Below are 26781 nucleotides of genomic sequence, written 5' to 3'. Positions count from 1 at the left end.
TTCAAGAAAGGAACTCATAAACATCAAAATAGAAACAAACTACCATGAATTTACCTTGGATTTTTCTTCCCTAAGTGACCGAACATTCATGAGCTTACCTTCCCCAATTTGTTTTCTTACATTCGGCTATGAAGAACAGAGATGGACAAGCTTTGTTCTTTTCACCATTTTGTTATTTTACTATTTTTTTTATTTTAATATAATGCCATTACCTATTAAAATGCTTAAATAAAATATAAATTATCTATCAACCATCACTATGGCCGACTACTAAACTAAAATTGGTCCATTTGACATGCAAGTCCCCCATGTCACAATTCATGCATTATTTGGCACTTTAAAAATTACTTATGACATTTTCAAGTTTTATCACATGGGTCCTATCTTATAAATTTCACATACAAATGACAAAATTAAAGCATGAAACTTTCACACATGCATGTACACACACAATAAGCATAGAATATAACGGTTAATTATTTTTATGACTCAGTTTTGTGGTCCCGAAACCACTTCCCGACTAGGGTCAAAATAGGTCTGTCACATTTCATATGAACTTACTAAGCGTAAAGCTTACCCCCCTTTCTTTCCCATGTTCTCTAGTGTTTCCAAGTTAACTCGGGTTCGAGTTCATCGGAGATATTATCACACTGTCAAGCTATCGCTATTGGTGTAAGTGATTTCAAGAACTTTGAGTCTATGGCATGTATAGGAGTTTAAATATTGAGTATGTGATATTGCTTTAGCCAAATGTATTGGCTTATTTTGATTATAGGGTTGGTAAACCAATTTATTTATGAAAAGTCTTTAATGGCTTGGTATGAATGGTATGTGAATGTGATCATGAATGCTTAGTGATGAAAATGAGGTTTGATGACATGTTGATAGCTATAACATTAATGTGGTAAAGATAAAGGTAAAACCTATAATATTGGTTGCATGTGAAATTTCCATGATCATAACATGTTTATGGATGTTTAAATGCCTAATTTTGCCATGTTGTATGCTATCGTATAAGTATGCGTGCATGTGTTGTGAGGGCAACAAAATGGCTTGGAAAATAGCCTTGTATTTGGTCACACGGATAGACACACGGGCGTGTGTCTAGGCCATGTATGACACACGGTCCACCCCCATGGGCGTGTTATCCAGCCGTGTGTCCCCTGCACCTAAGTTTTTCAAGTCAGTATGCATGGTAGTAAGTACACGGGCAAGAGACACGACCATGTGTCTCAACTGTGTGAAGGGCATGGCCATAGGACACGGGCATGTGCCTTGGCCATGTGGCTTGGCCATGTGGCTTCAATTTTTTCATGACCAAATTGGTAGAATGTCCAGGTTTTTTGGACATGGTTTCGAGACACGGGCGTGTCCCTAGCACACGGGCGTGTGCTTTATACTCACACGGGCATGTGGAGCCTTAAAACATGAAATTTTTCCAAGCTTTTCATAAGTTCTCGGTTTAGTCCTGAAACGTCTCTAATGCATGTTTTGGGCCTCGTGAGCCCATTTAAGGGACAAAATGTAGGTGAAATGAAAAGTTTTAAATTGATCAAAATTTTACGGCCCGGTTTTATGTAGTTGGTTGAGTTTAAGTCCGGTAACACCTCGAACCTTGTTCAGGCGTTGGATACGGGCGAGGGGTGTTACATGTTCGACCATCCTTTCAAGCTAAATCAAGGTTCATTTTTTGTTTGGTTTTTTTATAATTTCTACGTTTTTGAAATCGTTGCTTCGAGTATTACAAAACCCATGCTTGAATTTTTGATTTTGATGAATATTTTGAGTTATGCCATTGATGAGAGCTTGTAATTTTTGTTGTTTGATGATGAAATATGAAAGATATGTTTTAGATTAACATGTTTTGTATTGGAGTTTTTGATGATTTTGAGTAATTAGGACTAAATTGCAAAAATAATAATTTGACGGACTAAAATGTGAAGTAAATGAATTATATGGGTTTTTATGGTTATGGGTAATATTCGGCCTAGATTGGGTGTGGAGAAATTTTGTGTATCTTGTGTTTTGTGCAATAAGGATTAAATTGTAAAAATTGTAAATGTCAAGGGTAAAATCGTGATTTTTCCATTTACGTGTTTTTGACTAAATTGAATGAAAATATGTTTGGATGAGCTTAATTTGAATATGTTTAGATCAAGAACCAAAGAAATCAGATTTGGATCAGGGAAACACAAAAGTTGTCGAATAGCCGCTCCATTCCGTTTTATATTGTCCGAAGTAAGTTTATAAGCAAATAGACGTGTTTAATTGTAGTTAAATGCTAGATATATATGCTGTTATGAAATATATGAATTTATATTTGTTATGGTCGAATATGAAATGGCTTGACTACTACATTTCTGAATTTGTTTCGACCGAGTTACAACGTCCGAAAGCCCGTATAAACCTTAAGGATAGTTAGGATACATATGTCATGACATAGGATTCCGATTTATGTGTGCGAGTAAGACCATGACATCAATATGTGATTCCTATATATGTGCTCGAGTAGGACCCTATCTGGGACAGTGGCATCGATATGTGATTACATGTAAGACCACGTCTGGGATGTTGGCAATGTACGATATATGTGTGATTATCCGAGTGTCTTACCTAATTCTGAATAGTTCATCAGGCAAAGGTAAATTGAGTTCAAATGTGTAAAACGAGCTATATGCCACGTATGAATTAACTTGTTACCTACTTGAGTAAGGTAAGTAAACACTTTGGCTATTTGTTACAAATCTTGTAAAATACAAATAAAGCAAATATGTGTATGTGATATGTATATTTGGCTTTGTGAATGAGTAGTAAGTATGTTATGAATAGTCCTTATATTTGTGTATATATGATGAGATATATTCGGTTATATGATTAGTATGTGTATATGAAACTACATTTTGAAACATGAGCAGATGTGTTTATGGTATGTGACTAGGTTTGTGATGATTATTTGGTTGTGAAAGTAAAATGGTAAAATGATATTTTAGTTACATGAGCATTCGGCCAAAGTGATATTTAAGAATAAATGTATATATATTATTATGAACTTTATATGGTTGGATTTAAATGTGTTATAATATTATAAGTTGTCTTGGTTTAATTCGGTTGATAATGTTATCGAGTTGTTTATTTGCTTATGACTTACTAAGCTTCAAAAGCTTACTCTGTGTTTTTATGTGTGTTTCTATCTTATAGATTTTGGATTCAAGTTACAAGCTCGGGGATCGTCAACAAAGTCTATCACACTATCTACAGCTTCGGTATTTAAACAATCAAACTTGAATTATGGTATGTATAGGTTGGAATGTGTTTTGAAATGTTGGATTTTGGTTTTGTATAATTTGAGACATGCGAAAATGGCTTAATTTCCATGTTAATTTCGGTTATGTTTACTTATGTTTTGAGTTTATTTTGGCTATGGTATCTTATGCTATGGATGAATAATATTTGTGATATGTGTTTTGTGGTGCATTGAAGTTGATTAGTAATTTGGATGTGTTTTGAAAGAGTCGGCTATAGTATACCTATAAGTATGAACTATATTTGCTATGTTACTCTAAATTAAAATGATTTGGCTATGACATGTAATAATAATAATTCCATTTGGTTGACAAGTACATTCGGTTAAATGTTGAAAATGAGATAATGAATATATGTTTGGGTATTAGTTCGGTATATATATATACTTGTGAAATGTGGTTGATTATAATGCTAATGGATGTTTGTACAATTGGTCATGTTAATTATGGTATTATTATTTTCATGTGATATATGCTTTGGAGTTGGTTGATGATTACGGGCATATATATATATTTGTGGATGAAAAATCGGCTATGATATACATATATGCATATTCATAGATGTATTTAATTGACTTAACCATGTTTCATGATAACATATAATATATATATGTGTGCTTATAATATGGACGATATGTTTATGGGTTTAGTTATATAAATTCGTTGGTTACTTGTAAGATTTATGTTTTGAATATATGACAACTTGTGATTACAGTATTTGTTTATATAAATTTTATGCACATGATGAATGGATTTTATATATATATAACTCATCTTCGGTATATATTTATATAGGTAAATTTTGTTATCCGAATAAGCAAAAGATAAATATGGTTTTGTATCGATCTCTAATGGTATATTATTTTAAAATTCGTTAGTTTATTTGAGTAGTATAATTTGGGTGGTAAGTACATTCAATGGAATGTGAATTTAGGTAATGAAAATGTTGATTGGTGATTTGACTTTTGCACTTAAGTGATTAAGTATATAATGTTTCGGTTTGATATATGTAAGTGTATAACTATAATGTTGAATATATGAATTTAGTTTAGTGAATAAATATGATTGTTCGAGGTATTTTGGTTGAGGTTCTTCTTGACTTATATTTTAATATGATTTGTATATCATATTATGATTAATAAAATCATGCTTATTATTTTAATTGAACTTATGTTTTATATATATATGAATATGACTTGTATAAATGTATGGTTGTTTGAAAATGTGTTTTTGTTTGTTAATCCTAGTAATCCTAATCTGGCGACGGATACGAGTTAGGGGTGTTACACTAGAAATTAAGAAATCTGAACTCACTGAGTTGGTCTGGGTTCGTGATATGTATGTGGCATCTAAGCTCGTTGAGTCCGAGTTCATAATGGATGCGATACATGTAATTGGGTTTCGGGCAATGGTCTTGTGTGTCATATGAGTGGCGAGGTAATCCTTGAGTGGGTCGGATACTGACAGCTTGTGTGAGCAGCCCGTGTAGTTACACCTTGAGCGATAGCTTTTATGAGCAGGCCCGTGAGTAGCTCCATTGTGAGCGTTACACGTTATGAGGTAGCCTTGGCTATGTATGTATATGTGGCACTTATGTGCCAGTTACTCTGCTTATCCAATAGTATTTCGATTGTTCAACGGGTAATGCAATGGATAAAGTGATGAAAGACCCAAAGAGGGCATGTTAAAGAACGTATGGTTATGTGATATACTACGAGTGAGTATAGGTATGTAAGCTAAGCTTATGGTTATTGAGATTTTGAAATGTCAAAACCTCGGTGAGCTAAGATGTATGAATTATGATTATGAATTTTGTTGCAATATCATGCTAACTTACATTGTGTAATTGAACATGGGATCCATGAAATGGTGAGTTCATGATTAGTTGAAAATGAACTGATGATAGTTATCATCATATTGCACTAAAACAGTTTTAGATAGCAGTAGTCTGACTTTAAAAATCCTCCAAAAATTATGGAAATTGAATTAGAGACTAAATAAGATATGAAATTAAAGCTTATTGAGTCTAGTTTCATATATAGGAAACTGAGTAAGCAAAAGAATTTCATATTATGAGATATTTGAATTTTTGTGAGACTGGTCAGAGTAATTTCAGGCTCCCTTGTCTTAACTTTGGAAAATTACTAAAAAATTTACAAAAATAATTATGGATTAGAATTCATATGAAAAAATCCAATGAGTTTAATTTCAATAGAAATAGATAGGAACATTATCTGAATCATGGACTATGAGATAATTAATTTTTAGTAAAGAAAGGTCGAAGCTGTCAAACAACGAAATAGGGGTAACTTTAAAGAATAAATTGTACTCATCGGCTAGACCAAAATTTCTAAAAATTTTATGGTAAGAAGATATGTGATTTTAGTTTCAAGGAAAATTAGCGAATCTTAATTTAGAGTTCCGTAGGTCCAGATATAAATAATTTAGTAACTATGACTCGAGTAAACAACTGGGCCAGAACATAAGTAAATGTGTAATTATGATTGTATTACCTTCAGAAACATGTTGACATATTGCTTATTATTTTCATATGGACTTACTAAGCTATAAAGCTTACTCCCTCCTTTCCATTTCTTTAGTGTTGTCAGGTTAGCTTGGGGTTGGAGATCGTCGGAGGCAGCATCACACTATCAAAATATCAATTTGGGGTGTTAATAAACCTTAAGTGTTTTCGAGTGAGTGGCATGTATAGAGACTTAGCCTTTTGATATATGTGTTTCACGATTTGGCCAAATGTATTGCCTTATAATAAATCAATTGTATATAGCCATGAGATGGGCACATGGGCGTGTGACTTGGTCGTGTGACCCCATTTCATTGCTGACATCATAAATAGAGAGTTACATGGGCTGAGGACACAGGCGTGTCCCAAGCCACACGGCGTGTGTGACCACACTACCTAATCCACACGGGTGTGTGACTCTCTAAACATGAAAAATTCCCTAAGTGTTGTAAAATTTCCGGAAGTTATTCATTTAGTCTCGAACCACCCCCGATGTATGTCATGGGCATCGTAGGCCCGTATAAGGGACGATATGGATGTGTTTGAATGTTTTTGAATTGGTTGAAATTTTATGGTCCGATTTTACATGTATGTGTATGTTTAAGTCCGGTAATGCCTCTTACCCTGTCCTGGTGTCGGACACGAGTAAGGGGTGCTACATTTAATGGTATCAGAGCTATGGTTAGTCAGTTCTCAAACTAACCTAGCATATGTGAAAGTCTAACTATACATGCCACATAAAATCTGTGATAGTGTGATGTCTCCCAACGTGAATGAAATTTATCTCGCTTAGAAAGAGATACTTTCCAACCGAGCTACACCGACCATGTTCAATGTGATGCTAAGGTATTTGAGTAAATTACAGTTATAATGAGTCTAGGCTCAGAAAAGTATGAATAAAAGTTCATGATATCTACATGATGACACGTGAGATGGAAGTTCATGTTGCGATGATAATTCGTGCTTGTTTGATGTTCATATGAAGTTGTGCACTTGTTTTATTTGATTAAGTGAATGTGATAAGTAGAAATTCATAAAGGTATGAATAAAGGCTCATAATATCATGTTACGGATGGAAATGTCATTGTCCCGATTGGACATTGAATATTGATGAATTTCAATGATATCTTTAAATGAGATAAGGGAATACGTTGTAATAAGCTTATCTATGTTTCATTGATATTTCTATGATGTATATGACTGATTTGCTCAAGTGATTGCATGTATTTGGGTAACTCGCCAAAGATACTGTGGAACGAATGCTTATGTACACTGGTTTGGATAATTATGATTGGCAAGCTCGTATAGCTTAAGTAAATGTGCTAAATTGATTGAATTGAGTTATATGATTGTAATGATATGTATATGATAATGTGCAAGATGAAAGTTTAGATTGTAATATGGTTATTCATGTTTATTTGGCCCTCGTATGATGTTATTTGCATGACTCGTTTGAGTAAATGAAAATGATTAGTAAAGTTATTCAGAGTCCATAGAATGCATGTATAAGTACACTTGTTTAAATAGGGTAACCAAAAAGTCTGCATAAAACAAATATAAATGTTAGCTTGACTGAAGTGAATGATATGATGGTGATAAAATGACTATAATGATGAAAATTGTATTATAAGTATATGTGTATGAGAGACGTGTTAGGGACCTTACGACCCCACCCCCTTACCAGAATGGTGTTTATAAAGGATTTTATGAGATATGTGGAATAAGCTCACAAGTGTGAAACCAAAGAGTTCAGCTGTAGAATAATTGCAAATATGGTCAGAGTTTGAGAATGAGTTGATAAGTAAAGACAGAACTAGAAAGGTATCAGATTGATTTAAAGATTATTCGGTTTACGAAATATCACAATGAGAGAAGAAATTAACTTTGGTAAATCGACTTATTCAGATACAATGTTGAAAGAATATGGTAATCACAGTGAACAGATTATGACTGTTTCTCTTGAGGTACCCTAAGGATTCGTTTGTTCGTAGCAGTGTTATTATGACTGTCTATCTTCTGGTAAATTGTTATTTTACGAGGATGTTTTCTAACCTTGATGTTAGACGAAAGCATTGATAACCCGATTGGTTTATAATCGGTATTGTTCTATTTCTCTCTGGTATTCTGTTATATTCCATCTGTTGGGATGTTATGAGAAGATGCACATGATGCTATGATTCTATTTCTTCTGGACTTCTTTCTCTGAGGAATTATCGAAATCATCCATATTTCTTAAGAGTTTTATTCTCGATCTTTCGACATGGCATCCTATCTCAAATTTTTCTATCTTGGATTTCTTTACTTGCTTTCCCTTGTCATCTGTATTCTGTAAATTGTCGATTATTGCTCGCATCTAAAGCATGACCTTCAACTTGTGATATTTATATCAAGTATAACATTGCTTCTGATTTGATCATGGTAACGTGATGATCTTAGTATCTGGGTTTCTTTAATTTTTGTGTAAAGAATTGATATCGGTAGAGGTATAAGTGGTGAAATTTCTAGTTTCAATTTGTATGGTGGATTTCTTTTCTCAAGTAAGTTAATCAAAGTTAATGCCTTCAATTGGAAATATTTATACTACCTTGGGCTAATGCAATTGAAATGGTCTTTGATTAGCATGACAAGTGAATTTTAAATGGTTGTATGTTTAATCGTTCTATCGACTGGAAGAGAGGATTTCCTGAAATGTCATTTATTGATGATTAAGATCGACTTGGTTGTTCAATCAGTATGGGTTATTATTAGGAAGATTTAATGAGACATGTATGTCCAAATCATTTTTCTCAAGTCTGAGAATAAGATTTTATTTCTTTTTGGGTAAAAGACAGATAGTCTAAATGAAAAGCGTACATAACTTAGAAGACTTTGATATGACTTAAAGCTACCTTGAATGATAAAATTTTCTTCTTGTGAAAGTTGAACGGTCTATTACATGTTAGTAAAGCTTTAAATAGACGAGAACATTGTTAATCGAAGCCTTTGAACTGGTTCAATCTGCATTGGGCGGAGACTTCTTGATTTTTAGCGATATGTTGTTGAATAGTTTATGATGTGTTATAAGACTGAAAGGTAGTGTGATAGCTAAACGTATCCGATGTTATAGACAGATCTAAGTTAGTGATAGTATAGATGACTAGAGTCGTTAAAAGATGATAAGATAATTATTGTATTATCTCTGAGAAGAGCATAATGCAGTTACAAGTGCTTGGATAGAAAACAAAGAGTTTATACATAAAAAATTGCAAGAAATTTTATAGGAATAGTGTATTAGTGATCGATTTTGAAACTTGACATTTCTGAACCTTGTGAGTGATACTTGACATGTAATCAGAGTTAAAGTTGAATATCAAGTAGTATCAGAACTATTTTCGGCAGTGTTGACACTAGAATGGAAATGAGAAAGAAAAACTATGGATTTCATATCTAGATTATCTTCATTTCTGAAAAAGAAAAATATTAGTGGCTTGGATTAAGTATTTGATGAAATCTGCAAATCATGTCTGTATGTACTGAATTCTTGCTTATCAGATTACAGGAATTTTGTATCTTTGAGATTATAAAATTTCTTAAAATGCTAGTCTTTGTTAATCGAATTGAGATTCGGGATTTATATCTTGAATTATTGAGAAAGCTAAATGAGGTTTTGAATTTTAATGAAGGCTAGAGGTTGAATTAGCAAATTGTCCGACTGTATAAAATTGTAGAGAGTATACGACCATGATAATCAGGCTAGCTATGCCTTTTTTCAAGTATGCTATGTATGTATGCGCTATGACAGTATGGATCAGACCTTTGAGTACATGAATTCTCCAATAGAGATTAAGATTCAGTTGATGTGTCGTATAGCGAAGAATTACTCATGACTTCAGTATGAGCAATTAAAGAGCTAAGTATTAAACATAGCCTGAGTAAAAGTTCTTTAGAAATGATTATGAGATAGTGGAGTCTATGTGAAAACTAAACCACTCTTCTGGTAAGATTTTCGGGGACGAAAATCCCTAAAGGGGAGAGGGTTGTAACATCTCGAATTAGGGTCTAGTCAGAATAGTGGTTTCAAGACCACAAATCCAACACAGTAAAATTTGTTTTTATTATATTTTTATGGTTTACAATTATACAAAATGATTTTATGAAAATTTTATTCAAAAATTTTGACGTTTGGGCACTCAATTTAGTCAAAAGGACTAAATCGTAAAAAGTGCAAAACTTGAGTTCTAGAAGGTAGAGGTGTCTAATTGCTATGATATTTTAAATTAGGAGTCATTATGTGGTAATTACACCATTAGTTGAGTTGTGGACAAAAATGGACATGGTTAGGTATGTTTTAAATTGTTTTTCATTAAGGGTATTTTTGTAATTTGGCTAATAAAGCCAAAATAACATGAAAAAAAGATGTCATCTTCTTCATTTTTCATGCCATGGACGAATTTTTCAAGGGGAGACCATAGTTAGGGTTTCCCAGACTTTCCAAGCTCCATAGTAAGTCCGTTCTAGCCCCATTTTTAACGATTTTTACGTTTTTGAAGTTGTTACCACTCGATCGATCTATTTCTACCAATATTTTGAGATATGGTTGAAGTCTAGGGTTTTTAACCATGATAAATATGTGTGTATTTTAATGTTTAATGGTAGATTATGCAAGTTTATGGTTAGAGAAACGACTTTTACTAAGTGATTTTAATTAAAAATGCATAAAAGGACTAAATTGCAAAAGTTATAAAATTTGTCATAAAAGTGTTAATTAGTGGAAATTGAGGGCTGATGTAGTTATGAAATTTGTTCGACTAGTCTTAAAGTACAAATAAATTTAATGAAAATCATTTTATGAGCCTAGGGGCAAAAGTGTAAATATGACAAAGTTTAGGGGTAAAAATGTAATTTTTTCATAGTATGATTTTTGGATCACATTGACTAATGTGACTAATAAATAGACTAAATGTGATATTATAGATCAAAGAAAACGAGGTTCGAACTTAGAACAGGGGAAAAATGAGAAATTGACGGTTAGGTCCATTTTCGTCATTTTTGGTATTGAGGTAAGTTCGTGTGATAATAATAATACAACGTTATACTTGAATGTTAATGCTTGATAATACATGAATTGTAAGTTCATGTGTAAATAATGTGACACTGTAATATATTTTGATATGTTGACATTATGTGATAAATGTTTCATCATTATTATGTATGTTATGCCTAATGGTAACTTTGCAAGTATGAATGATATTGGTCGTTATCCACGACGTTATGAGCAAGTACGATGGAGATTGTATGTACATGTGATAAAAATCTCGTTTGAACCTTAGGAATAGTTTAGGATACAAGTGGCATGCCACTAGGAATTAAGAAATCCGAACTCATTGAGTTGGTCTGGGCTCGTGATATGTATGTGGCATCCGAGCTCGTTGAGTTGGTCCAAGTTCATAATGGATGCGATACATGTAATTGGATTCCATGCAATGGTCTTATGTGTCCTACCAGTGGCTAGGTAATCCTTGAGTGGTTCGGATACCTGACAGCTTGTCTGTGTAACACCCCTAACCCGTATCTGACGCCGGAACAGGGTTCGAGGCATTACCGGACTTAAACATTCACAAACATGCAAAACCAGGTCACAAATTTTTGTCCAAGATTAAAATTTTTCAAACACATGCATATTGTCCCTTATACAATCCTACGAGGCCGAAAACATATATCAGGGTTAGTTCGGGACTAAACTAAGAACTTTTGGAAATTTTACAACGCTTAGGAAATTCTCTATGTTTAAAGAGTCATACGCCCGTGTGGGCACACGCCTGAGTGTCTTAGGACACGTCCGGGTCCTCATCCCGTGTAACTCTCTATTTATGATGTCATCAATGAAATAGGGTCACACGGCCAAGTCATACGCCCGTGTGCTAAGGCTGTGCCCCCTACATAGTTGAGACACACAGTCGTGTCTCTGCCCGTGTGGCCAACACTTAGGGTATTTTCCAAGCCGTGGTCAACTATTTCCAAGCCTTAGTCAACTATAAACCCTCACACATTTATACAACATCCATAACATATAACATGACATCCATTTAATGATTAAACATCTTCAATTAGGCCACAAGCATAGCATTTCATGTCATGATACATGTGTTTTACATACTCTTTTTATACTAAGTTAAACACACTCATTTCACACTCATTTAGCCTTGTCTATTATAATATCACTTATACTTTTATACCATGGTTACCATCATACCAAAAGATTTCAACTTAATCATCAAACATTCATACTCAAGGCTAACTCATAACTTTATAAAATACAAATATATTTCACATGCGTAGAACAACATGCTTGTCTAAGACATTGCACACCATAGTAAGGCACATACTCATATCACATAAAATTTTTAAGCTTGTGCATGCACATATAATAGGGTTACAACCCATTAATCAGCATAAGTCACATCTTATGGCTATATATGATTGAATCATTATAAGCCAATACATGTGGCCAAATCATGAAACACATATATCGAAAGACTAAGTCTCTATACATGCCACTCACTTTTGTACGCTTAACTTATACATGTTAACAATCCAAAGGGGATGACTTGATAGTGTGATGCTGCCTTCGATGATCTCCAACCCCGAGCCGACCTGACAACACTAAAGAAATAGAGAGGAGGGAGTAAGCTTAAAGCTTAGTAAGTCCATATTAAGATAATAAGCAATATGTTATTATGTTTCTCAAGGTAATACAACCATAATCATACTTTTACTTATATTCTGGTCATGTTTTTTTCTTGAATCATAGTTACTAAATCATTTAAATATGAAGATTTGAAACTCCAAATTTAGATCCACTAATTTTCCATGAAACTATACTCCTATAACTTCTTACCATAAAATTTTCAAAATTTTTGGTCTAGCCAATAACTACAGTTTATTCTTTAAAGTCTCCCCTATTTCACTGTTTGGCAGTTCCGACCTCTCTTCACTAAAATTTAATTATCTTATAACACGGGGTTCGGATAATGTTCCTATCTAATTCTATTGAAAATAGACTCATTAATGTCTTATTCATATAAATTTTAACCCATAATTATTTTTTTAAACTTTCTAGTAATTTTCCAAAGTTGAGACAGGGGAGCCCGAAATCACCCTGACTCTGTCTCACAAAAGTTCAAATATCTCATAGTATAAAACTCTTTTGTTTACACTGTTTCCTCTATGTGAAACTAGACTCAATAAGATTTAATATCATCTCTTATAAGTTTCTAATTCAATTTCCACAATTTTTGGTGGATTTTCAAAGTCACATAAGTGTTGCTGTCCAACACTGTTATAGTGCAATTTCATAATAACTAACATAAGTTCATTGTCACATTGATCATGGACTCATCATTTCATGGATCCCCTATTCAATTATACAATGTAAGTTAACATGATATTGCAATAAATTTCATAATTATAAGTATCAGGATGGTTCACCATTCAACCCTTTTCACTTGTTTATCATATATATATACATACATATGCTTCCTCATCACAAGTCATCATTCACCAAAGTATTACTCATGAATTTAGCGTACATACCTGTGCTCATCGTAGTATATCATATAATCATACCTCTTAACATGCCCTTCTCAGGACTTTCATCACATTCATTCCATATACACATACAGATGCTTCCTCATCACAAGTCATCATTCACCAAAGTATTACTCATGAATTTAGCGTACATACCTGTGCTCATCGTAGTATATCATATAACCATACCTCCTAACATGCCCTTCTCGGGACTTTCATCACATCCATTACATATCAATACCCGTTGAACTCTTGGAATACTATTGGATACACGGAACCTTGCACATATAGTAACCGATCTAGGTGTAACTACACGGGCTACTCACAAAAGCTTATAGGTATCTGACCGCTCAAGGATTACCTAGCCACCGGTAGAACACTCACCGTTGCCCAAAACTCAGTCACAAGTATCGCATCCACAATGAAATCAAACCACTCAATGAGCTCGGATGCTAGCATCTATGATGAACTCGGACCGCTCAACGATCTCGGATTGCTTAATTCCTAGTGGCATGTCACTTGTATCCTAAATTATTCCTAAGGTTCAAACGGGATTCTTTCTCACTTGCACATGGCATACTTGCTCGTGATGTCATATTTAATGGCCATATGTCATTCAAGCTTACAATAGTACCAATTTCCCATTCATAGCATCAACCACATATTCATGGGATAATCAAAACACATTCCATAATAAAATTTAAGCATTAAACACATGGTATAATATTACATTAATTATTTATACTCACCATAGTAAAAGCTTTCATTTCATTTCATTTTTTTCATATTCTAATCAATTCATCACAACTAAATTAACATACCAATTTAGATTTCAGCCATAAACAACAATAACATTAACAACTTGCTTATTTCATCATACGAACATACATCGGGTTCGAGTACAACTACTTATTCTGAATTAGTCCATAACCTTGTTCAACCTCGTTCTAAGCTCGAATCTTGTTTTCCTTTATCTATAATATTGCATTTAGCTTACTAATTAGTCATATTATTCATATGGGTCCAAAAATCATATTTTTACAAATTTTTATTTTGACCCCTAAACTTTCACATATTTGCTTTTGCCCTAATGCTCGTAAAATGATTTTCATTCAATTTTTTTGTTCTTTAAGCCTAGCCGAACCATTTTCATAACTATAGCAGCCCATATTTCTCTTTCATTTCACACATTTACTACCCATTTTACAACTTTTACATTTTAATCCTTTTTAGGTGTTTTCATGAAAAATCACCTAGTAAAAGATGTTTATCAAGCTTTAATCTTTCATATTCTACCATTAAACATCAAAATACTAGCATGTCATGCATGGGTCAATTTTTCAAACATAAACCCTAGCTCAAACTAATGGTAGAAATGAGTAGATCATGTTCCTGAGACTTCAAAAATGCTTAAAACGTTAAAAACGGTGCTCTGGAGTACTTACTATTGAGCTTGGAAGCTTGAAAACCCTAACCATGGCTTTCCCCTTGCTACATTCAGCCATGAGGAAGAAGGATCAGCAAATTTTTGTTTTGTTTTCCCTTTTTAACTCATTTAATTACTAAATGACTAAAATACCCTCAATGCTTTTCTTTGAAATTTTACCTAACCATGTCCATTTTTGTCCAAATTTTTAGAACTTGGTCAAATTAATCTTTAAGTACCTCTAATTAATAATTCAATTCAATTTCATGCTTGAAGCTTCTAGAACTCAAGTTTTACAGTTTATTCAATTTAGTCTTTAAAGCCAAATTAAGCACTTTAGACATAAAATTTCCTCATGAAATTTTTACACAAACATATAAACATATCATAGGCCTTATAATAATCATAAAATAATTATTTCCAATTCGAATTTGTGGTCTCAAAACCACTATTCCGACTAGGCCCTAATTCAGTAAGTTACAACTTTCCCCTTTTTTTAGCGATTTTCATCTCCGAAAATCTTACCAGAAGAGTGGTTTAGCTTACACATAACTTTACTATCTCATAATTATTGCTAAAGAAATTTCACTTTAGTCTTCATTAAAATCTAGGGTCTTACTTAGCTTTCTCAATAGCTCATGATATAGAATCCGGATATCAGTCCAATTAACCAGGGCTAGCTTTCCAAGTAGTTTGAAAATCTCAAAGATACACGATTCCATTAACCTGTTAGGTAGAAATTTAACATACACTAAAACGATTTGTAGATTTCATCATACGTTTAATAGGAATTTACATATCCCTTTTCTCTTTCAAAGATAAGAATAACCCTGTCAAGAAGTTCATAGTAATCTCATTCTCATTCCCATTCAAATATCCTTATTGATGAAAATCGTTCTGATATTACCTGATATTCAGTTTTAACCCTAATAACATTTTATGTAATCAAACAAAAAGATCAAAATTGCCGAGTTCCAAACTCGATCATCAATGTATCATTTCTATGATTTTTCTTGCAAACTCTCTGCATAAGCCCAGGATTTTCATTTCAAGCAATTGTAACCACATTTTCTCTTCTCAAAGATCAGATAATAACTAACTTAAGCTATTTACACTACTTCACACTTAGATCTTTCTATGACAGCAGATACATTTACCATCACATTGCCTCATTGACTTAGAACACACCGCAGTTCATTCAATAACACATCGTTGAAAATCAAGAAGTTTTTGTCTAATGTTTACCCAACCAATATAAAGACTTTGGATAATAAGGTTCTCGTTCATTCAAAGCTTTAATAATATGTAATAAACCATCCACATACAAGATGTAAACTTTATCATTCAACGTAGCTCTAAATTGTATTGAGGTCTTTTAATATGTGTATATATATACACCTTCCATTTCAAACTACTTGTCTTTTACCCAGGGAGAAATAAAATTTTAACCCCAGACATGAATACCTCATTAATCTTTCAAACAATAGCCAATACTGATTGAACCACCAAATCGGTTTTTATCATCAATAAATGACATTTCAAGAAATCCTCTCTTCCAGTCAATAGAACGATTCAACATGAAACTATTCAAAGTTCACTTATCATACTAATCAAAAACAAATTCAAATGCATTAGCTCAAGGTAGTATATATGTTCCCAATCAAAGGAATTAACTTGATTAACTTTCTTGAGAAAAGAAATCCACCATACAAGCTGATATTAGAAATTTCACCACTTATGCCTTTTCCGATGTCAAATCCTTCACAAAGATTTAGAGAAATCTAGATACTAGAATTACCACATTACTATGATCAAACCAAAAGCATAGTCACGCTTGGAATGATTATCACAACTGAAGAACACCCTGTAGATATGAGCTGTGATTGATAAATTCCAGAATATAGATAACAAGAAGACCAGAGTTAAGAAGTCCAAGATAGAGAAATCCAAGATAAAGAAATCCAAGATACAATATCATAATGAAAGACCCAGAACAAAGCTTATAAGAAAATATGAAAGATTTTGATAATTTCCCAGAGGAAAGAACTCCAAAAGAATACATCATTCAAGGCCACTGGAACTAAATGCAACAAGGATAATGTACCTTCCCACATATATATATCGAATAAAGCATCCATTAGAATAAACAGAAACATAACATCAGGTATATTATCTCATAAAATCCCAACAGACGAAATGTAATAAAATACGAGAGAGAAAAGAGTAAACTAATCAAGTTATCAATACTTTCATCTATACATCATGATTAGAAAACATTCCCATACAATAAAATTTTATTAGAGGATAGATAGCCACAAGAATACCTTTGAGAAAAAATATTCACATAGAATGCCCCAAAAGAGACTGCCAAAATATGTTCAGTTATAACTGCCATATTCAGATATCTTATCTTTCAAATATTATTCCTTCAACTATTTTTGAATAGATAGATTCACCGAAGCTAACTTCTTCACCAACTGTGATATCGCATAATCCGAGAGATTCTTTAGATCAGTCCTATACCATTCTAATTCTGCCTCTACCCGTTAACCCATTTCAATCTCTAATCATATTTGTAATCATTCTACAACTGAACTCTTAGGTCTCATACTTATGAACTTATTCAATACGTATCTCATGAAATTCCTTTACAAAATACCACTCTGGTAAGGGGGTGGGGTCGTAAGGCCCCTAACTCGTTTCTCATACCCATATACATATAACACTAGTTCCTTATCAAAGTAACATTTTCACAAGCATATCATTTACTTCAGGCAAACTATTATTCACGTTCGTATGACACAAACTTTCTAGTTATCTTATTGAAACAAGTGTATTTATGCATGCATTTTATGGATTCTAAACAACTTTACTTATCATCTTTATTTACTCAAACAAGTCATACACATGACAACACATGAGTGCCAAATAAACATGAATAAGCATATCACAATCTAAACTTCCATCTTGTACATCATCATATACATATCATTACAATCATGTAACTCAATTCAATCAATTTAACACATTTACTTAAGCTATACGAGTTTGCCCATTATAGTTGTCCAAACAAGTATACACGAACATTCATTCCATCAATAAGGTTGGTGAGTTACCCAAATACAGATATTGACTAGAGCAAATTGATCATATATATCATAGAACTATCAACTAAACATAGATAAGCTTATCATAATGTATTCCTTTATCTCATTTAAAGATATCATTGCAATCCATCAACATTCAATGTTCAATCGAGACAATGACATTTTATCCGTATCATGTTATTATGAACCCTTTTATTCATACCTTCATGAATTTCTATTTGTCACATTCACTTAATCAAGTAAATCAAGTCCACAACATCATATGAATATCAAACAAATATAAGTACTCATCACAACATGAACTTTCATCTCACATGTTATCACGTACATATCATGAACTTTTACTCATACTTTTCTGAGTTTAGGCTCATCATAACTGTACTTTACCCGAATGCCTTAGCCTCACATCGAACATGGTCGGTATAGCTCGGTTGGAGAGCATCTTTGTCCAAAAATGATGGTTCTCATTTGAGTCGGGAGACATCACACTATCACAAATTTGCGGCATGTATAGCTAGACTCTCATGGATGCTAGGTTAGTCTGAGAACCGACTAAACCATAGCTCTGATACCACTAAATATAACACCCCTAACCCATATTCGATACCAGGACAGGGTTCGAGGCGTTACCAGACTTAAACATTCATAAACATGCAAAACCGGATCACAAAATTTCGTCCAAGATTAAAATTTTTCAAACACATACATATTGTCCCTTACACGGGCCTACGAGGCCCAAAACATATATCGAGGGTGGCTCGGGACTAAACTGATAACTTTTGGAAATTTTACAACGCTTAGGAAATTCTCCGTGTTTAGAGAGTCACAAGCCCGTGTGGGTTAGGCCGTGTAGTCACACACGCCCGAGTGGCTTGGGATATGCCCGTGTCCTCAGCTAGTGTAACTCTCTGTTTATGACGTCATCAACGAAATAGGGTCACACGGCCAAGTCACACGTCCGTGTGCTAAGGTCGTGTCCCTCACACGGTTGAGACACACAGTCATGTCTCTACCCGTGTGGCCAACACTTAGGCTATTTTCCAAGCCTTGGTCAACCATAAACCCTCAAACATTTATACAACATCCATAACATATAACATGACATCCATTTAATGATTAAACATCTTCAATTAGGCCACAAGCATAGCATTTCATGTCATGATACATGTGTTTTACATACTCTTTATATACTAAGTTAAACACACTCATTTCACACTCATTTAGCCTTATCTATTATAATATCACTTATACTTTTATACCATGGTTACCATCATACCAAAAGATTTCAACTTAATCATCAAACATTCATACTCAAGGCTAACTCATAACTTTATAAAATACCAACATATTTCACATGCGTAGAATAACATGCTTGTCTAAGACATTGCACACCATAGCAAGGCACATACTCACATCACATGAAATTTTTAAGCTTGTGCATGCATATAAAGCAGGGTTACAACCCATTAATAAGTATAAGCCACATCTCATGGTTATATACAATTGAATCATTATAAGCCAATACATTTGGCCAAATCATGAAACACATATATCGAAAAACTAAGTCTCTATACATGCCACTCACTTGTGTACGCTTAACTTATACATGTTAACAATCCAAAGGGGATGGCTTGATAGTGTGATGCTGCCTCCAATGATCTCCAACCCCGAGCCGACCTGACAACACTAAATAAATAGAGAGGAGGGAGTAACCTTAAAGCTTAGTAAGTCCGTATGAAGATAATAAGCAATATGTCATTATGTTTCTCAAGGTAATACAACCATAATCATACTTTTACTTATATTCTGGTCATGCTATTTTCTCGAGTCATAGTTACTAAATCATTTAAATCTGGAGCTACAGAACTTAAAATTTAGATCTGCTAATTTTCCCTGAAACTAGACTCAAATATCTTCTTACCATAAAATTTTCAGATTTTTTGGTCTAGCCAATAAGTACAGTTTATTCTTTAAAGTCTCCCCTGTTTTGTTGTTCAGCAGTTCCAACCTCTCTTGACTAAAATTTAATTATCGCTTAACACGGGGTTTAGATGATGTTCCTGTCTAATTTTATTGAAAATAAACTCATTAAGGTCTTATTTATATAAATTTTAACCCATAATTATTTTTTAAAAATTTCTAATAATTTTCCAAAGTTGAGACAGGGGAGCCTGAAATCACCCTGACTCTTTCTCACAAAAGTTCAAATATCTTATAGTATAAAACTCTATTGTTTACATCGTTTCCTCTATTTGAAACAAGACTCAATAAGATTTAACTTGTATCGTATTCAGTTTTTAATTCAATTTTCACAATTTTTGGTGGATTTTCAAAGTCACATAAGTGTTGTCCTCCAACACTGTTATAGTGCAATTTCATAATAACTAACATAAGTTCATTGTTACATTGATCATGGGCTCATCATTTCATGGATCCCCTATTCAATTACACAATGTAAGTTAACATTATATTGCAAAAAAATTCATAATCATAAGCATCAGGATGGTTCACCATTCAACCCTTTTCACTAGTTTATCATATATATACATATACATATGCTTCCTCATCACAAGTCATCATTCACTAAAGTATTACTCATGAATTTAGCGTACATACCTATGCTCATCATAGTATATCATATAACTATATCTCTTAACATGCCCTCCTCGGGACTTTCATCACATTCATTACATATCAATACCCGTTGAACTCTTGGAAAACTATTGGATACACGAAACCTTGCACATATAGTAACTGATCTAGGTGTAACTACACGGGCTGCTCACAAAAGCTGATACGTATCTGACCGCTCAAGGATTACCTAGCCACTGGTAGAACACTCAAGAACATTGCTCGAAACTCAGTCACGGCATCGCATCCACAATCAACTCGGACCACTCAACGAGCTCGGATGCCACATATCTCATGAACTTGGACCACTGAACAAGTTCGAAATCTCATACATATCACGAACTCGAACCGCTGAACGAGCTCGAATTGGTTAATTCCTAGTGACATGTCACTTGTATCCTAAATTATTCCTAAGGTTCAAACGGGATTCTTTCTCACTTGCACATGGCATACTTGCTCGTGATGTCGTATTTAATGGCCATATGTCATTTAGGCTTACAATAGTACCAATTGCCCATTCATAGCATCAACCACATATTCATGGGATAATCAATATTCTAATCAAACACATTCCATTATAAAATTTAAGCATTAAACACATGGTACAACATTACATTAATTATGTATACTCACTATAATAAAAGCTTTCATTTTATTTCATTTTTTTCATATTCTAATCAATTCATCACAACTAAATTAACATACCAATTTAGATTTCATCCATAAACAACAATAACATTAACAACTTGCTTATTTCATCATACGAACTTACCTCGGGTTCAAGTACAACTACTTATTCCGAATTAGTCCATAACCTTGTTCAACCTCGTTCTAAGCCGGAATCTTGTTTTCCTTTATCTATAATATTGCATTTAGCTTACTAATTAGTAACATTATTCATATGGGTCCAAAAATCATATTTTTACAAATTTGCATTTTGACCCATAAAATTTCACATATTTGCACTTTTGCCCCAATGCTCGTAAAATGATTTTCATTCAATTTCTTTGTTCTTTAAGCCTAGCCAAACCATTTTCATGACTATAGCAGCCCACATTTCTCTTTCATTTCATACATTTACTACCCATTTTACAACTTTTACATTTTAGTCTTTTTTAGATGTTTTCATGAAAAATCACCTAGTAAAATATGTTTATCAAGCTTTAATCTTTCATATTCTACCATTAAACATCAAAATACTAACATGTCATGCATGATTCAATTTTTCAAACATAAACCCTAGCTCAAACTAATGGTAGAAATGAGTAGATCATGTTCTCAGGACTTCAAAAATGCATAGAACGTTAAAAACGGGGCTCGGGAGTAGTTACTATTGAGCTTGGAAGCTTGAAAACCCTAGCCATGGCTTCGCCCTTGCTACATTCGACCATGAGGAAGAAGGATAAGCAAATTTTTGTTTTGTTTTCCCTTTTTAATTCATTTAATTACTAAATGACTAAAATACCCTTAATGCATTTCTTTAAAATTTTTCCTAACCATGTCCATTTTTGTCCAAATTTTTAGAAATTGGTCAAATTACTCTTTAAAGACCTCTAATTAATAATTCAATTCAATTTCATGGTTGAAGCTTCTAGAACTCAAGTTTTACAATCTATTTAATTTAGTCCTTAAAGCCAAATTAATCACTTTAGACATAAAATTTCCTCATGAAATTTTTACACAAACATATAAACATACCATAGGCCTTATAATAATCATAAAATAATTATTTCCAATTCGAATTTGTGGTCTCAAAACCACTGTTTTGACTAGGCCCTAATTCGAGATGTTACAGTGTAAGTAGCCCATGTAGTTACACCTTGACCAATAGCTTTTATGAGCAGTCCCATGAATAGCTCCATTGCGAGCATTACACGTTATGAGGTAGCTTGGGCTACGTATGTATATGTGGCACTTATGTGCAAGTTATTACACGTATCCAATAGTATTTTGAGTGTTCAACGAGTAGTGCAATGGATAATGTGATGAAAGACCCAAAGAGGGCATGTTATAGAAGGTATGGTTATGTGATATACTAAGAGTGAGTACAGGTATGTACGCTAAGCTTATGGTTATTGAGATTTTGAAATGTCGAGACCTTGGTGAGCTAAAATGTATGAATGAATTATGATTATGAATTTTATTGCAATATCATGCTAACTTACATTTTGTAATTGAACATGGGATCCATGAAATGGTGAGTTCATGATTAGTTGAAAATGAACTTATGATAGTTATCATCATATTGCACTAAAACAATTTTGGATAGCAGCAGTAGTCCAACTTTGAAAATCCAGCAAAAATTGTGGAAATCGAATTAGAGATTGAATAAGAGATTAATTAAAATCTTATTGAGTCTAATTTCACATAAAGGAGACGGTGTAAGCAAAATAATTTCATATTATGATATATTTGAATTTTTGTGAGACAGGGTTAGAGTGATTTTGAGCTCCCCTGTCTTAACTTTAGAAAATTACAAAAAAATTTACAAAAATAATTATGGATTAGTATTCATATGAATAAATCCTAAATGAGTATAATTGTAATAGAAATAGACGGGAACATTATCTGAATGTCGTACTATGAGATAATTAATTTTTAGTAAAGGAAGGTCGAAGTTGTCAAACAACAAAATAAAGGTGACTTTAAAGAATAAACTGTACTTATTGGCTAGACCAAAATTTCTAAAACTTTTATGGTAAGAATATATATGAGTTTAGTTTCAGAGAAAATTAGAGGATCTTAATTTGGAGTTCCAAAACTCCAGATATAAATAATTTAGTAACTATGACTCGAGAAAACAACTTGACCAAAACATAAGTAAATGTGTAGTTATGATTGTATTACCTTGAGAAGCATGTTGACGTATTGCTTATTATTTTCATATGGACTTACTAAGCTATAAAGCTTACTCCCTCATTTCCATTTCTTTAGTGTTTTCAGGTTAGCTTGGATTTGGATATCGTCGGAGGTAGCATTACACTATCAAATTATCAATTTGGAGTGTTAATAAACCTTAAGTGTTTTCAAGTGAGTGGCATGTATAGAGACTTAGCCTTTTGATATATGTGTTTCATGATTTGGCCAAATGTATTGGCTTATAATGATTCAATTATATATAGCCATGAGATGTGGCTTATATTTATTATTGGGTTGTAACCCTATTATATGTACATACACAAGCTTAAAAGTTTCATGTGATGTGAGTATGTGACTTGATGTGGTGTACAATGTCTTAGACAAGCATGTTATTCTACGCATGTGAAATATGTTGGTATGTTATAAAGTTATGAGTTAGCCTTGAATATGAATGTTTGATGATTATGTTGAAATCTTTTGGTATGATGGTAACCATGATATAAAAGTATAAGAAATATCATAATAGACAAGGCCAAATGAGTGTGTAAAACACATGAATCATGACATGCAAATGCTATGATTATGGCCTAAATGAAGATGTTTATTCGTTAAATAGAGGCCATGTTATATGACATTGATGTTGTATAAATGTGTGAGGGTTTATGGTTGACCAAGGCTTGGAAAATAGCCTAAGTGTTGACCACACGGGCAGAGACACGGCTATGTGTCTCAGCCGTGTAGAGAACACGGCCTTAACACACAGGCGTGTGACTTGGCCGTGTGACCCCATTTCTTTGCTAACGTCATAAATAGAGAGTTACACGGCTGAGGACACTGGCGTGTCCCAAGCCACACGGGCGTGTGTGAGCACACGGCCTAATCCACACGGGTGTGTGACTCTCTAAACATGGAAAATTCCTTAAGTGTTTTAAATTTCTGAAAGTTCTTGATTTAGTCCCGAACCACCCCCCGATGTATGTTTTGGGCCTCGTTGGCCCGTATAAGGGAAAATATGCATGTGTTTGAATGTTTTTGAATTGGTTGAAACTTTATGGCTCAATTTTACATGTATGTGTATGTTTAAGTCCGAAATGTCTCGTATCCTGTCCCGGTGTCTGACACGGGTAAGGGGTGTTACAGCTTGAACATGAATTGGAGGTAAAAATGTGGTAAAAGTAGAAGTTGAAATGTTATTTGTTTACCATGTTAATGAAGGGATGTTTAATATTGAATGAATGCATATAAGAATTTGATTTATGGACTCGATTAATTATAGGCGTTGAATTTAGTTGGCATTCGAGTTAATGCTCAAAGGTGTTGTAACTCCAGCAAGTGACGTTGCGAGTATAGTCTTTCGTTGTTGTGACATGAGTTCACCAGTAAGTGATATCGTGGCTACAGTTTCTCTATCATCATGATGTAGGCTCGACAGTAATGTTACGACCATAGTTTCCCTGACGTCGTGACGTGATTTTATCAGTATGTAACATTGCGACATCTTTTATTCCATGGCAACGATGACACCTCGGTACTTTGGAAATTTTACATTTTTGTTGTCAATTAACCTCAGTTGTTTATAAGAGCTTTCATAAGCTCGCATATAACCTAAATTTGATTGAATAACGTATTATAATTAAGAATGTGACATCTTGTATCTAGGACCCGATGATCAGGTATGGTATGGGGTGTTACAAAAGTGATGACGAAACCCTAGACCATAATTTGGAAATGAGTCAACCTCCTCAACTCTAACACAAAAGCTATTTACACAAAAGACAAAAACTTCTGATTTTTTTCAACTTGATTTTTGCTAATAAGCATACAAACTTTGCTTAAATCTGACCATCTAATAGTTCTTCCAATAAGCTGAACAAGAAAGCCTGAAATATAAGCAATGTCATTGAATATCTCTAAACACTAAGCATGCAATGGAAGGCTATAGTAGTAAGCCTAAGCTAGCTTGGATGTTGAGTTGAACTGTTTTAACCATGTTGAATTTTCGAAAACCATTCATTTAGCCAACCCCAATTATCCTCTTTGAGTTCAATGAGTTTCTTTTAATCCAAAAGTTCGACTAAGAAAAGCCTCTTTCCAATTTTATCATACATATCCTAATATCCTCACTGGACAAAATTTCCTTATAACCAATATGCTTTGTAGAATCCCTTTGTCTTTTCCACAATACAATAGGGAAGTAAGGAAAGAGTTCCTTACTATTAACATCATAACACAATTTACCCTCAATCTTTTGATATTCGGATGATGACTTTTCATATTGGTTGAACTCTTTTGCATCACTTGAAACTTCCATCTTCTTGGAATTCTCCAACAATGATTTATTCGGAACTGTCCTCTAATATGACGTCTTCCCACCAAATCTCACCTTATTAACTTTGATATAGTGGCAAAAAGCCATGTTACATTAAGACTGAATATTGCCTATTTTGGTTCCAATATGAACCGGAATCTCATGAACCCAAACTTTTACTCTCTTTTGCTTCTCTTTATTAGGATGAAAGCATCAATTGTAGTGCCACATTTCATGAAAACTTGTTTCATCCTACTCAAGTGGATTTGTAAAGGAATGTTTGTTAATCAAGATAGAAGTTACCACCATATTTTTCTTCACATATTTTGAAGTTTAGGTTATTACATGTTTTTATTTTAAATTGTTCATCAATTGCCTAAATTACTTTAAATTTAAGTATTAGACTTGTTATAAGAATTCTTATTTTTATTCCACTTGATAAATAAATTTAAGTTTAGGAATTCTTATTTTACATGTTTGTTGATCTACTTTTGTGTAGATTTGGCTAAATACCAAATTTTACAAGCGGTTTGCTTATAATTTGGGTTGATATGTTTGTTTCATTGAAAATAGTTATTGAAAAATAATTTCGATATTTTTGTGTTTGGATGATTTTACCCAAATTTATTCTCCATTATTTGGTAAATTTTATTGAAATCATTGTTTGAAGTTGTTGAAATCAAATACAAAAAAAATTACATATATTATAATTACCATTGTTATTTATTTTATAATAATAAATTTCTATAATAATTAATACATTATATAGACTTAATGATAAATAATATGTAATTAAAACTTGAAGTTATATATATTGCATATATGAAAGTGGATAATGGCACACTATAGCTAAAAGGAATAAATGAAGTTAAACTTGATTTAAACAAATACTCATATTTTATATTGTAAAATATTTATTATTAAAATATTAATGTAAATGTTTTTGATAAAATATTAAGAATATTATTTAAAATCTCAATTATTATTAATGTTAAATTTTATTATTAAATTAAAATTATAACATTAAATACTTTTATTAAAATAATAAATAATATTAA

The sequence above is a fragment of the Gossypium arboreum genome, chromosome 8 (genome assembly GCF_025698485.1).
Source record: "Gossypium arboreum isolate Shixiya-1 chromosome 8, ASM2569848v2, whole genome shotgun sequence".
Classification (NCBI taxonomy): domain Eukaryota; kingdom Viridiplantae; phylum Streptophyta; class Magnoliopsida; order Malvales; family Malvaceae; genus Gossypium; species Gossypium arboreum.
The sequence above is the reverse complement of the archived record's forward strand: the minus strand, read 5'-3'. Positions refer to the sequence as shown.